Here is a 16,395-nt window from a genome sequence, read left to right on the forward strand (position 1 = left end):
GGATGTCCAGCACTGTAGCTTGCTGGTCGTTGAGTGGAACTGTGTCTTAGTGTTGAGATGGAGATCTCTGGGAGAGCTTTCACTGTTTGATATTACATGGAGCCAGGAGCTCTTAGGTGGACTGATGTCCTGACTTCAGCTCTCCCACTTCAGGGGCACAGGCCTGATACCTAGCCGGAGCACCACAACCATGTCAGCCACACAGCTCAGAAGAAAAGGGAGAAAAAAAGAAAGAAAGAAAGAAAAAATAATAATAATAAAATAAAGTTATTCAAATAAAATATTTTTAAAAAACTATTAAAAATTAACAAAATAAAAAAGTAATAAAAGAAAGAAAGAAGAGGGCAACCAAACCAAAATCTATCAATGATAAGAAGTGTAGAAAATATACACACAAACCAAACAGAGAGACGGAACCCTAGGACAAATGGTAAAAGCAAAGCTATACAGACAAAATCACACAAAGAACCATACACATAGACACTCACAAAAAGAGAAAAAGGGAAAAAATATATATATCTATATATTAGAAAAAAAGGAGAGCAACCAAATCAATAAACAAATCTACCAATGGTTAGAAACTCTAAATACTAAATTAAGATAAACATAAAACCAGAAACAAATTAGATGCAGAAAGCAAACCCCAAGTCTACAGTTGCTCCCAAAGTCCACTGCCTCAATTTTGGGATGATCCGTTGTCTATTCACGTATTCCACAGATGCAGGGTACATCAAGTTGATTGTGGAGATTTAATCCACTGCTCCTGAGGCTCCTGTGAGAAGTTTCCCTTTCTCTTCTTTGTTCCCACAGCTCCCACGGTTCAGCTTTGGATTTGGCCCCGCCTCTGCGTGTAGGTCACCTGAGGACACCTGTTCTTCGCTCAGACAGGATGGGATTAAAGTCGCAGCTCACTGGGGGCTCTGGCTCACTCTGTCCAGTGGGAGGGAGGGGTGCGGAATGCGGGGCGAGCCTGCAGCGGCAGAGTCCAGCGTAACGTTGCAACAGTCTGAGGCGCGCCGTGCATTCTCCCTGGGAAGTTGTCCCTGGATCACGGGACCCTGGCAGTGGCGGGCTGCACAGGCTCCAGGAGGGGAGGTGTGGAGAGTGACCTGTGCTTGCACACAGGCAACTCGGCAGCTGCAGGAGCAGCCTTAGCATTTCATGCCCACCTCTGGGGTCCACACTGATAGACACGGCTCGCGCTGGTCTCTGGAGCTCGTTTAGGTGGTGCTCTGAATCCCCTCTCCTCGCGCACCCCTAAACAATGGTCTCTTGCCTTCTAGGCAGGTCCAGACTTTTTCCTGGACTCCCTCCCCGCTGTCTGTGGTGCACTAGCCCCCGTCAGGCTGTGTTCACGCAGTCAACCCCAGTCCTCTCCTTGGGATGTGACCTCTGAAGAAGCCAGAGCCTCAGCTCCCAGACTCCGCCCGCCCCAGCGGGTGAGCAGACAAGCCTCTCAGGCTGGTGAGTGCTGGTCGGCACCAATCCTCTGTGCGGGAATCTCTCCGCTTTGCCCTCCGCACCCCTGTTGCTGCGCTCTCCTCCATGGCTGCAAAGCTTTCCCCCTCCGCCACCCGCAGTCTCCACCAGTGAAGGGGCTTCCTAGTATGTGGAAACCTTTCCTCCTTCACAGCTCCCTCACACTGGTGCAGGTCCCATCCCTATTCCTTTGTCTCTCTTTTTTTCTTTTTTCTTTTGCCCTACCCAGGTACGTGGGGAGTTTCTTGCCTTTTGGGAGGTCTGAGGTCTTCTGCCAGCGTTCAGTAAGTGTTCTGTAGGAGTTGTTCCACATGTAGATGTATTTCTGGTGTACTTGTGGGGAGGAAGGTGATCTCCATGTCTTACTCTTCTGCCATCTTGAAGGTCTCCCCAGAAGATTGTCTTCTTAGTCACTTCTAGTCTGGAGGATTCTACGAGAACCATTTAGTTCTGGAGATGATCCTGGGCCTCATCAAGGGTGACTGGCATTAACTCCAGAACCTTTGGTCATCTTGATAAATTCCACAGCTTCCTCCATTGGTGAACACAGGACATTAGGAAGGTATTTTCATATTTAACTTTCACCTAAAAATTGAAGTTCCTATTGCTTATCATGTCTGGTTTTCCTTATAATTGAAATCAGTGCAAATATATTTTGCCTGTGATTTGGGTCATCACTCTAGATACCACAGGAAAACCATTGAAGCCATTTACCTTACCTTTTATCTCTTTCCTCTAGGAAATACTTTTTGTATTTGGTTTAATAACCAAAGAGGAAAAGCTGTGGTGACTGATTCCATTATAGACTAACCACATAAAATAAAATTCTTGAGATATCCTTTAGGGCAATTTAATTTAGTTTTCTTTCCCTAGAAGTATTCCAATGGTAGAGATGTTGCTAGGATCTAGGTGTCATTTGTATCTCTATGGGGAAATGTGAAGATGAATGGTGCTTAGATTGCAATACTCTAAACAAGTAGCAGGTTCTATCTTCTCTTCAGGAGACTCCTCCCCCTCACTTTCTTCTCTATATTCATTAATTTATTCCTAGCAAATATTATCAGAGATACTCTATGTACCTAGACTCATCTACTCTCCAAAGAGATTAAGGTGTAGGGAGGAAATAAAATGTATATATATAAATAAATAGAATATGAAGAAGAAAGAAATGAATGCAATGAAAGCAGTATATAGGAAACGCTTTGAGAGATTTCACATGATATCAAGAGAGACCCGATATATTGAGTTACATGTGTTTATCTCTTCTCTCTCTTGAAACAAAACTCATTGAAAAGTCTGTAAAAGATTTTAAGCTACAATAGTAAAAAAAAAAAAAAAAAAACAAAAATTAGCAAGAGACCTCATTAAAATTTTGGAAGGTAGACTGGATAGAGTGATGGCTAATGTAGTCATATGTAGCCATGAACTAGAATATATTGAGAAAGAGCTGCATCCTAGTGCAAGAGTGCAGTCTCTGCCCCACAGAACCTCAGAGAGGCATGGGATTCAGAAGAAATTGGATAAATGAAATCAGGATGTTATATGAAGCTAATGGTACAACGCTAACAACCATTTGGCCCCTAGCCAAAGAAATAAATGAACAAACCTTTCTGATGAGAATTAGAAATGTAGTATGGGAGCTGGGACAGGGATAAATCTGTCTTAAATGAAGCATCTGGGACCTGAAAAATTAAGGCTGGCTGTCCACCCACTCTTCCTAAAATGAAGCTATAACTGTGGTCAGAGATCACAGTCAACTTCTCCATTGCCACATTCTTAAATATAAACAGGCTATGAAGAATGAGCCTTCTTTTCAGAAAAGCCTGATACATAAAATGTAAAGAACAATGATAAGAATATCAGAATCGGTCAGGAAAATATAACAAGATGAAGATGTCATAAACAATAAAAATCAGAGAATAAGAAAAACTCTTGAAACTCAAAATATATATATGACAGACAAAATTTAAAGACATTTAATCGAAGAGTTGGGTGATAAGAAAAAGGAAATTCCTCATATCAGGGAGCAAAGGGACAAAGTGATAGAAAATACAGGAAAGATGAATGACTTAAGAGGGTCAATCCAGGAAGACTGCATCTGACTAATAGGTGTTCCAGACAAAATAGCAAACATGAGAAAAGAAATTTGCAAAGAAATATATCAATCAAGAAGAATATTTTCCAAAGATGAAAAGCATTTTTTTTTTTCAAATGGAAAGGATCCACTGCAGGCCTAGCACAAATACATTTTTTAAAGTAATATATGTAGACCTATGGTGAAATTATATAACACCGGGACCAGGGGTCAACAAACTTTTTCTGTTAAGGACCATGGAGTAAATACTTTAGGCTTTGAAGACCATACCATCTGTCATAACTATTTTATTCTCCTATTGTAGGACAAAAACAACTGTAGATAACATGTAAATGAATGAACTTACATGTGACTGGGAAATTCTATTGGGCCTTTTGTTTTAGAACTAGAATTACCTGGTAACCAATAAGGAGGCATCAATACTGTGCATGTATAGCTCTCCCATGAGATTTCTTTTGAAGATGACCCACTCTTGTTTATCTTGTAAATGGGAAGGAAAATTCAGAAGACATTGTTTTGGGCTTGATGTCTCTGAGAACAGAGAAATAGAAGATTCCTGCAATGGCGTAAGTGGAAGACATTTTCCAAAATTCAAGTTATTATATAGTTCCCAAACTTCTACACCTTCAGTGGTGTAAACACTGTGCAAGGTCTGAGAACTTTTGTTCTTATTTTCATTCAATATAGTTTCTGAATAAATGCATGAAAACTGTGGTACTGACATTTAGTTGAGGGCAGCTGCTCTTGTTCATAATATAAATCATCAATTTCAATCCCCAAAGATCATATCAGATTCAGGGGTCTGAGTGGGTAGATACTTAGAACCTGTATTTTTAACATGTTCACGGATGTTTAGTAGCTCTGCCTTAACTATATGAACAGGACTGCATATATTTAGTCAATATGCGCTCTTCTAATCTACGTACAGCCCACTTCACATTCATCTTCCTCTTTGGTATTTATAAGAATTCTTGACTCTCCTATCAGTTTGTAGGATGGACCATGAAGCTCAGATATAAGCTTGTCATTTTTAAGATAATGTCCTCAAACCCTACAATTTAATTCCTACTCTCTACTATCCTGTTCTATTTAATTTGGGCAATACTTTCCATATTTTTTCTGTACCAATTTGATGCCATGCTGGAGTCAGAGTAAAAACAAATTATCTTAATGTGAAACTATATATAACCTGTGGAAAGGCAAATATTTCGTTGTGACTAAATTTAAAATGATTTGATTTCAGTATAAAATTAGATTCAAGAAATTGTACTGTGTTTTGAAATTATCTTTCTTTTTAAACGATCTATGCTGAGATTTCTGTTTACTTTCTCATTTAAGAAGTTTAATTACTGCTTTTAAAAAGTAGAGCTTCGGGGGCTTCCCTGGCGGCGCAGTGGTTGGGAGTCCGCCTGCCGATGCAGGGGACACGGGTTCGTGCCCCGGTCCGGGAGGATCCCGCGTGCCGCGGAGCGGTTGGGCCCGTGAGCCATGGCTGCTGAGCCCGCGCGTCTGGAGCCTGTGCTCCGCAGCGGGAGAGGCCACGACGGTGAGGGGCCTGCGTACCGCAAAAAAAAAAAAAAAAAAAGTAGAGCTTCATGTTTTGCACTCTGCTACCTAAGCTGCTAAAGAACAGGTTTCAGAGAGATTATAGCAAATGTGAGTTTGACCTAGAATATAGAGATTCATTTGAATTCTATGCTGTTTTCCTCAAAAGAAAATTAGGCACTCAGTTCTATATATTTTAGCACAATTGGTTAGTATAATGGGAATTATTTTCATTTTTACTCACTATAAAGCACTGAAAGTCTACTGGAGAATAAGAAATACACGTAGAAGGATCTGTGATGAGGTACTCAAAGACTGATGAAGGATTAGGGGAAAGTAGAATCTTGGGAAGCTGAGGATATCTTGTGTGTCCTGAATATGTCAGTAGGCTTTCACATGGGAGCACATGAGGTTAGAAACACTAAGATATTCTTGAGTAAAGTGATGGGTCAGAGAGGTTATTTGTTCCTAGGACTCTTTAAATCCAGAAGAATTATAACCCCGAAGTGTCTCTGTAATTCAGTTCTCCTTTTTAGGATTATGGATAGTGATCAAAACAAATATGTCTGAGTCAGGATCGAAGCAAATAATTTTTCCTATTGGGAAATAAGCTCCATAAGCATAGGGACTTTGTCGAGTTCACTCTTGTATCTTCATTTCCTAGAGAAGAACGAATGCTTAAAAAACATCTGTATTATGAATGAAGGAAGGGGAAGAAAGGAAGGAATGAAGAAACTGGGAAGATATTACAGCAGTGAGTTAAGGTTTTAGAGAAAAGGAATGGAGCCCTGGGAATAAAATGCTCCTTTCATTTAGGTACTGGCTGCAAACTTAGTAGGAGATGATGACAAAACAACACTGACATTAGTTCTCTGGTTCCATGATCTTCCATTCTGAAGGATAAAACAGACTCATACAATGTGAGGGCTGTTTCAAGGATGTGGACTAAATACTATGGGAACAGAGCAAAAGAAGTTTTTAGAGTTAGCTCTTGGTATTATTAGTTTTGACTCCTAACTGCTTTAAGTTTTAAAGTCATATTGCAGGTGATTTCTAACACGCCTTTAGAAAGTTATTAGAACAGTCTATTGAAGATGAGTAATAAACTAGCATCATTTTGCTTGTTTGCCAATTACTTCCAGAGCCCTGATTGTTAGCCAGATGTCATCAGGAAATCCTGATCTTGAGCCAGTATCCCATAATGTAAGAGTTCTCACCTGAACTGTCACAACAAATACATGGATGGGTCGATCACGTAACAGGGAGCCAGGGTGGAGTATAAGCTAGCCCTCAGGGAACTGTACAGAGCGTATTTTAATCTATGTTGCAGCCAGAAATCTGGGTGTGCCCATGTGTGGTGCACATGTGAATATACCTTTCCCGTGTGTAGAAGTGAAAAAAAAAGTTGGAGTACTGCCACATTGGAGAAACGCCTATTTTAGGATGCAACGAAAGTCTGAGAGAAAAGTCTTTAAGTAGGAATTGCTCCTGAGTTGTTGGTAGAGGAGGGGCTAAGCAAAGAGACAAACCTGACAAATACACTGATAGGAAAGAGAATCTGACTTTCGTCAGTTATACAAGGCACAACAAATTTATTTGGTAGCACTGAGTAGTTCCTGGGCACAGTCCAATTTAAGAAGCACACATTCTGCTATTTTTATTTAATATTATGATATGTTCTAAGATTACTGATAATCTAACAGATTTTTGTAATGAAATTTTACATAAAAGAGCTAAATTAAGTGAATTCCCCTGGGAGTTTCATTACCATTTTAGAAAATTTGGAGCACAACGCTACTGAGTTCTGACTCACTTGAAAGAGAGTCATAGGCACTATGTAGCAAACCAGTTCAACTCCCCCATGCAGACAGCTAAAAACTCATAGTTTTCTTAACCCATAGGATTTCAATCAAAGAACCCAGGCAGTGATACAAGAAATAGAGAAATAAAGGGAAAAGTAAAGATCATTCACACATCATTCAACCCTTTAAATTTAGGTAGACTCCTGAAATGAACCAACTGTCCTCATACTTCTCATATTCATTTAACTGTAAATGAAATTGATCTTGGATAACTTGGTCCTTTAATGATTAAGTTGACATTTACTGCAGCATGGATTTGGGAACAAGGCTTTTAAAATATCAGACTATTTTGGTTTTGCTTGAATATATCTTTACAAGGTTTCTTCTGAAATCTCCAATCCAGTATTCCTAGAATCTTCATGACATCTGACACCCTGCTTTTCTCCCCCATAAAGAATCATTTACTTGGTAAAATTTACTTAAGTCTATTTAACAACCAAATAAAAATAGGTATATGACATTTCTTCATTTTTAATTGCTTTATTAACTGACATAGACTACAATATATAAAGTGTATTCCAACGACCACTTCTAAATGCTGAATTATTTTGAACTTAACTGTCCTCCTGGGACTGCCTTCAAAGAAGAATTGTTCAACATTAAATAAACTGGCTCATGCACTAATTTAAAATATATTTACTGAATGTGTTTTATGAGTAAGGTATGCTAAACTCTAGGAATATCGTGGCAAATAAATAAACTATATGCCTTCAAAAACTGTATAGTCTAGTGGCTATGGAAATAAAGACGTGCAATGAGAGCAGTTTAGGATAGGGAGCTCTGAGAGTATATTTGAGATTTTGGGAAAGCTGTCTGGAGAAATAGCCCATAAGTGGAGTCCTGAAAGACAGAAAGAGTTAAGCTGGTAAAGGAAGGTGGCAAGGAAGTGGCTGTATGACAGGAGTACAGAAAGGAAACTGAGTTATGAGAGGGTATGGCCCATTTGGGAAAATATGGTGGATAAAAACCCAGTGGCTACAATGAGATATCCCCTCACACGGGTCAGAATGGCCATCATCAGAAAATCTACAAACAATAAATGCTGGAGAGGGTGTGGCGAAAAGGGAACCATCTCGCTCTGTTGGTGGGAATGTAAATTGATACAGCCACTATGGAGAACAGTATGGAGGTTCCTTAAAGAACTAAAAAGAGAACTACCATATGACCAGCAATCCCACTTCTGGGCATATACCCTAAGAAAACAATAATTCAAGAAGACATGGAAGCAACCTAAATGCCCATCGACAGATGAATGGATAAAGAAGATGTGGCACATATATACAATGGAATATTACTCAGCCATAAAAAGAAACGCAATTGACTTATTTGTAGTGAGGTGGATGGACCTAGAGACTGTCATACAAAGGAAGTCAGAAAGAGAAAAACAAATACTGTATGCTAACACATATATATATGGGATCTAAAAAAAAAAATGGTTCTGAAGAACCTAGGGGCAAGACAGGAATAAAGATGCAGACGTAGAGAATGGACTTGAGGACACGGGGAGGGGGAAGCGTAAGCTGGGACGAAGTGAGAGAGTGGCAGGGACATAAATACACTACCAAATGTAAAATAGATAGCTAGTGGGAAGCAGCCACAGAGCACAGGAAGATCAGCTCGGTGCTTTGTGACCACCTAGAGGGGTGGGATAGGGAGGGTGGGAGGCAGACACAAGAGGGAGGAGATATGGGGATATATGTATATGTATAGCTGATTCACTTTGTTATACAGCAGAAACTAACACACCATTGTAAAGCAATTATACTCCAATAAAGATGTTAAAAACAAAAACAAACAAAAACCTCAGTGTCTGAAGAAGGGGTGGAGAAGAGATCATGACAGTACAGAGAATAGCCGGGCCTAATAACCTTTATTAAGGAGTTTGAACGTCGTTCTGAAGGGTAGGAGGAGCCCTTTGAAGCCAGGCACTAAAATGACTGGATTGGTACTAGAGGAAGATCACTCTGGTTACAGTGTGGAGAATGAATTAGAAAGTGGCAAGTGTGGAAGAAGGGAAACCAGTTGGGAGGTATTGCTTTAGATTTGGATAAAGATTCTGATCACCTAAATTAGGCAATCCATTGCGAAGTGAGATGGTAAAAGGGGTCATATTTGAAGAATTATTTAGGAAGTAAAACTGCTAATACATAGTTTTTGGTTATTTGGAGTAAAGGAGAAGTAAAGTCAAAGTTGATAAAAATGTTTTTGGCTTGGGAAACTAGGTGCCATTCACAGGGACAGGTAGGTATCCCAGGAGAAGTTTGGAAGATGATGAGTTTTTCAAATACATTGAGTTTAATTCTTATGGGATATCCAAATGGAGATATCAGGAAAGCACTAGATTCATAGGTCTGGCATTTCGGAGAAATGAGGGCTGAAAATATAGATTTGGTATAATTAAATGAATACCAACCTTATATATAACAGTTAAAAAGGGAACTAAAAATACTTAAGCGTTAGTGTTGCATGCACCTCTGGGATATGACTTTGTATTTGAACACCACTAAAATCTATTCTAGTAAAAATCAATTTTTGGAAATGAAGGCTGCCATAAATATTTTTTTCTGATTTATATAAAACCTGATTCCCTACCTTTTCATTATCCATTTCTACTCTGGTATACTTTGAGGACACATTTTCATGTTCATTAAAACTACTTCAATACCTGCATAAATATTAATAATATTAATGTCAGGCAAACTAGTCTCTAAGGGGAAAGCATCATTAAAAAAAAGCCTGCATAAAAAAATCATTTCTAATCTAGGTGTGAAGTAAACCAGAACTTCCCTAATCCATTCAAGTAATTAGTATCTCAGCCCTCTCCTCAGTCTCTATGACAAATATCTGCAGTGCAGGAGCTAAGAAAATCCAGAAAGAATAAAATAAAGTCTGAACACAAGATTTTTACAAAGTCAGAAATAATGATTTTTAATACTTAAGTGCCACCGAAACAATGTAATATTTCTTTTACTCTACTCTTCCGGTGAACAAAAACACTTAGCTGTAAAGTCAGAGGTAGTTATCTGGAGCCTCTAGATTTGGAATGAATATTGCAGTACACCCTGTTTGGCTTCAAGTAATTCCTGTGTCCAGGTCTCAGGTTCTCCCCTAATTTGGTATCTGGAGTACCTCCCCAGTGCAACACTGAAGGAGGATAAGACTTCACTTTCCTATTTGCTCTTCCTGTCTGGGGATGTCACAGGGCATTTTCTCTCCAAGCCCCACATTTCCCAGAGAAACTCTTTCATATGAACTTTGAACTTGTGCCTCTTCCTGCACAGAACACAGAATTATCCACAGAACTTGAGGGATGAATCAGAATCCTTTAAGCAGAATGTTTACATGCCCAACATTCTATACTAACTTCTCAATACCAAGGAGTTAGTTGATCTTTTAAAATTGGCCTTGGTTCTTCTTGTTAAAGACCAATGAAATAGGATTGTCTTTTTGTAAATATCAGGGCAACTACTTCAAAAAATGTTATTATCTCAACAATCTTTTATTCTTTTTTAACATCTTTACTGGAGTATAATTGCTTTACAATGGTGTGTTAGTTTCTGCTTTATAACAAAGTGAATCAGCTATACATATACATATATCCCCATATCTCTTCCTTCTTGCGTCTCCCTCCCTCCCACCCCCTCCCTATCCCACCCCTCTAGGTGGTCACAAAGCACCGAGCTGATCTTCCTGTGCTATGCGGCTGCTTCCCACTGGCTACCGGTTTTACATTTGGTAGTGTATATATGTCCATGCCACTCTCTCACTTTGTCCCAGCTTACCCTTCTCCCTCCCCATGTCCTCAAGTCCATTCTCTAGTAGGTCTGCGTCTTTATTCCCATCCTGCCCCTAGGTTCTTCATGAACATTTTTTTTTCTTTTTTAGATTCCATATATAAGTGTTAGCATACGGTATTTGTTTTCTCTTTCTGACTTACTTCACTCTGTATGTTACTCAGCCATAAAAAGAAACAAAATTGAGTTATTTGTAGTGAGGTGGATGGACCTAGAGTCTGTCAACAATCTTTTAAGTTTACCTAAATACATGGAGAATTGAGTTTATCCCCTCTCCGATCTCCAAAGACTTACTAAAATGATAACAGAGGGATAAAGAAACAGAAAAAGAATAGGAAAAGAGAGAATAGTAGATCAACGATGACAGCAAAGTTTTAGATGACAAAGTTTAGATGGAGGAGAGTTAACTAACCTCAGCAGAAATAGGAAACAGAAATCTAGAGCCCTTAGTGAGTGACTAAAGAGGATCAGTCAATTCACACTGTGGATCCCCTGAAGGTACCTGGGCTGAAGTGCAAAGCTGAAAACAGGACAGTTAAACAGAAGTTTGCTCACTGAAACTCTGGACTTGTCAGCTCCTTTCCCTTATTCTGCTCCCAGAATACAGACACTAGGCATGTACCCCAGGCAGGAGACTAGAATACTCTTCTCTGGAGAAACTGAATGGCCCTAGGGAAAGACCTACTATCACTGAAGTTTGGAGATGCTCCCTTTCTCCCTGAGGAGCACAGGGCTGCGGGCCGGTACCTCTGCATGAAGCCCACCAGTCAACAGCCCTCTTCCCCAACGTGGAGAGGAATATGACCTCTAAACTACATCTCACTACCTCGTACTAGAATATGCACAGCCAACAATCATTTGACCTCTGTAGAAACTTCCAACATCCAGAGACCAGAAAGGTAGAGACTGGAGAAAGCAGAGACTGTTCTGGAAATAGAAGAAAAATGTTTTACAACATAGATTTTATATCCATTAAATAAAAACATAATGCCATACAAAAAATGATCAACAGATTGAAGCAAGAAGGGGGAAAAGGAACTTAAGAATTACCCTATGTGTTCTTGTTGACAATAGTATCTACCAGCATTTTGTAAAGTTACTGGTGCATTTGGGAAATTTAGTAATACTTAATTAGAAAATCAAGCAAATGAAGAAATTATTAATTCATGGGAAAAAGACATAAAAAGACATATAAAATCATAGTATACCATTTGTCTCAGGAGTGGATAATAATTTCACAATCATAATAAAATAAATCATGGGTGAATTTAATGAGAAACTGTAAAAGGGGAAGAGGGAGGCATGGAGTGTGTATATGGAAAAGAAAGTTAAAATTCATATACTAGGGCTTCCCTGGTGGCGCAGTGGTTGAGAGTCCGCCTGCCGATGCAGGCGACATGGGTTCGTGCCCCGGTCCGGGAAGATCCCACATGCCGCGGAGCGGCTGGGCCCGTGAGCCATGGCCTCTGAGCCTGCGCGTCCAGAGCCTGTGCTCCACAACGGGAGAGGCCACGACTGTGAGAGGCCCGTGTACCGCAAAAAAAAAAAAAAAAAAATCATATACTAGATTAGGAATCAAAATGTAATTTCTAAAATTGATAAAGCAACACATAGAAGTATAAGGATAATATTATTTTTAAATATGTAATCACATATCAGATTGAATTACTACACAAGTTGAAAGTGATTGCCTTGAAGGAGGAGAATGTGGGTTGGTGACAAGTATAATAGGGCACTCCTGTTATCAAATATCAGCCTTTTTGTGCTGCTGGACTATTACAATATGTCCATGTATTACTTTGTCAAAATAAAGTAAAAGATACTTATCTGGCAATACTTTACAGAAAGATGCAAGTTTAATTTTTGGATCTGATTTATCCCTCTGACGTTGTAGAGTAAAGCTAATATGTACTTAAATAAACTAAATATTCCTCCCAATGGTCCCAAAGATTTGAAAATGTGGGTTATTTGGCAATCATTCGTAATAAACTTTTTTCACAAAATATTCTTGGCATTCTTTCTAAAATTCACCTGCTGAGAACCAGCATGTAATATGGTTTATTAAAAGGGCTTAGAAATCCTGTCTACCTTATCTCAGGAAATTTGGTTGATTACTCTGAGATACTGCGAAACTCCTGCTTTCTTTCAGTATTTTGAGCATCTTTAAAAGGCATTCAAATTTTGCATCCCTACTGGAGCCTAAAGTATTTCAACTTCTTAAAATTTTAATGGTTGAATGTTTGGGGCAGTGATATCTCCCTAGAAAATTACTTTCCCAAACTTTCATTTTTCAAAGCAAAGAAGTCCAAGTCTTTACACTTCGCAATGTAACCTATGAGAAAGAGTATCAGACTTTGAAGGGTTTACAACAGAGTAAAAAATAATTAATACAAGCAGAAAATATTAACTTTGGATCATTTGTGTATCATTTAGGCTTGTTCCCGTCCACACATAGTATAATAGGCACAAAAGCTGCCTTCTCCTTGTTATGATTAAAACTACCCAACTGTTTTAAGGATTTGAAAGGTAACTCTACTATATTTCAGCTTTTATAATCCAAACTCTGGAAAAATACAACTCTTTATTCTCTCAATCCCTCCTCTCCATGTATTATAATTCCCAGAAAGTTAAATACATTTCTCTCCTTTTAGAAGATCTCCTGTCTTGGATACTCTGAAGCCAGGTCTTTGTGAACATTTAATTTAGTCTTCACACTCAAAACTGAGTGGAAACACTTTGTTCTTTTTATCTAAGGGCATTTTTTGTTTAAATCTAAGAGCATTTTCACAAGCATAAAACAAAGGAGGGGGATGAGAAGTGCAAGCAAAGTGGCATATGTGAGATGGGACACATCAGCAAAGAACCAGGTCTATGATTATGTGAATCAGGGAAAAACATCTCCCCATAAATTTTTTTGTTCTGCTTATTTTGATCATTTAGATAGATAAACCTTTTCTATCAAATACATTATTAGTAAAAATTAAATCTACATATAGGTTAGGAACGTCATTTTAAAAAGGAACCTCATTATCACATAGATTTTGTTCATCAGATTTCATTTATTCTTTGCTTTCAGCTTTAGAAAAGGAGTTGCAATTAACTGATTAAACAAGAATTACAATAAGGGGAAAAGTTAATGGTGATTTTAAGAGTAATCTGATCAAAGCTTTAGCTCCCTGACTTTGAAAAGCCAGCTCCTTTCACAATAAGCAATCCTAGGCACTGGCTGCTAGGTGTAGGGGCTCATTCTTTCAGTCTTCAAAGACCTCCTGTATTTTTTCCAATTAAAGTGACAGAAACACTGAGGAGTGCCAAGAAAGCTGATAATGAAAAGTACTAAATCTTTTACAAAACTTTGAGCTGAACAAGGCATAAGCTCTGGCTCAAAGGCAAAAGAAATATTAATTTTCTTGTACATAATTAAATTAAATGTTTTCCTAAAAGGAACAAGTAATGACAGGAGATGCTCTAATATGAGTTCCTCTTAAGTTAAAAAATGAGCTTGTTGCCTTCTAGCTCCATTAAATAACTATTCTGGGGAAATCTTATCTAGGCTGGTGACCTTAATGTCATTTCTGATGAGACAATGAGATAGATATGAAGGCCATTTTGTAAGAAGAGTGACCTTAAAATGGACTAAAAAAAGTCAAAGAGTGAAGCGTTCTTGATTTAAGGAAATTCTGGCAGATAACATTTCTATTTTTTTAAAGGCTACAAAGAAATATATAGAAAGAGACTCATTCATTCAAATAACTAATATTTGTTGAATACCTACTGTATGCCAGGTAGTGTGTTAAGCACCAGAAATACAACAATGATCAAAAATATAAACAATCCCTGACATTGTGGAGGTTACAGATGAGTGGGGTAGATTGGTACTAATGAAATAATATCAAATTGAATGCATAATTATTTATCTATCTATCTACCTACCTACCTACCTATCTAGATACCCAGAAGGAATAGTATTGATTACAGGATTTCCACGGCAGCATAATAGACTAAAGGAGTCAGGAAAGATTTCGAAGAAGTGGCCCTTGAGCTGGTGTCTAAAGGATGAACAGGATTTAACTAGGCCAATAACTACTGGGGAGAGGGGAGTATGGGTAGGAAAAGTTCTTTAGACAAACAGAACAAAAGGCATGATGATCCTGAAGTGCCAGGAAACATGGCACATTTCGAGAACTGGGACAGGTGGCTGTGATATACTGATGGGCAGGGAGAGCGCTGGAAGAGATGATGATGCTCTAGGGATGGGTACAAACTAGAACCTGAAAGGTGTGGAGATCATACCAAGGATTTTGGTCTCCCCTTTGTTGTTGGTTTAATTGATTGATTTACTGATTGCCTTTTATCCTTACACTGAATCCCATTATCCCACATATCACCATGGACAAATATTCTAATATACTGAATGAAAATTCATTCATTAGACTAAATATTTATCAAGCACCTTCTGTGTGCCACTCTAGGAATTGGGAAGATAGCAGTGAACCAAATAGATTGAAATCCCTTCTGGAGTTCCCATTTATGATAAGGAAGACAGAGAAATAATGATATAATTAAGTAAAACATAAGTTGGTTAGATGTTAAGTGCTAAGGAGAAAAATGATGCAGGAAATAGGAGCAGGAAGTATAAGAAACATACCTTTGTGGTTGAATATATCTTTGCTGATACTAATTTTTGTTTTGTATGAATACATTTAAATTCATGTAAATGGCATTGTGCTATAGAACTTGTTTAGCTTCTTATTTTTTCTATTTGGAACCATGTTCTTAAGAACCATTCATGTTATTAGGAGTACATATAATGTGCTGCTTCTAAATGTTACATAACACTTCATGTGTCCCCATCCCATTTGATGTATCTATACTTCCAGTGATGGAAAATCAGACAGTCTCCTTTTCCTTATTCTCAAGAGCAAAGCTAAGCCATGGATCCATGGTTGTGTGTGTGTGTGCGTGTGTGTGTGGTAGGCGGGAGAGAGTGACACTGGACAAGAAGTGGAGCTAGCTTTGCATTTTTTTTTTTTTTTTTTTTTTTTGCGCGGTACGCGGGCCTCTCACTGCTGTGGCCTCTCCCGTTGCAGAGAACAGGCTCCGGACGCGCAGGCTCAACGGCCATGGCTCACAGGCCCAGCCGCTCTGCGGCATGTGGGATCTTCCCGGACCGGGGCACGAACCCTGCATCGGCAGGCGGACTCTCAACCACTGCGCCACCAGGGAAGCCCTAGCTTTGCATTTTGAAAAGACAACTCTGGATGCAATGTGAAAACTGGAGAGAGAAAGTCCAGACTATCTGTAAATAAGCTAATTAGGAGACTAATTGCAGAAATCCAGGAAGAAGTAATGTATCTTAGACTAGGTTGATAGTAATGTTGGAACTGAGGAGAAATGGAAGGACCCCAGCAATGTTTAAAAAGTAATTAAGGGAGGGAGATGCAAGAGGGAGGAGATATGGGGATATATGCATACGTATAGCTGATTCACTTTATTATAAAGCAGGAACTAACACACCGTTAAAAAAAATAAAAAAGTAATGCTGATGCCTCGGTGATAGAATGGATATGGAAGTGAGGGACAAGGATAGGTCATGAGTGACTCAGCATTCTAATGTAGG

The 16,395-nt window shown here is 38.8% G+C and overlaps 1 protein-coding gene across 2 annotated transcripts in view; it reads right to left on the reverse strand.

Moving 5' to 3' along the window:
* Positions 1 to 16,395, reverse strand: part of MAGI2 (membrane associated guanylate kinase, WW and PDZ domain containing 2) — a 1,338,731-nt gene that overhangs the window by 563,971 nt on the left and 758,365 nt on the right. The window lies entirely within an intron of this gene.

Source organism: Delphinus delphis, chromosome 9 (genome assembly GCF_949987515.2).
Source record: "Delphinus delphis chromosome 9, mDelDel1.2, whole genome shotgun sequence".
NCBI classification, from domain to species: domain Eukaryota; kingdom Metazoa; phylum Chordata; class Mammalia; order Artiodactyla; family Delphinidae; genus Delphinus; species Delphinus delphis.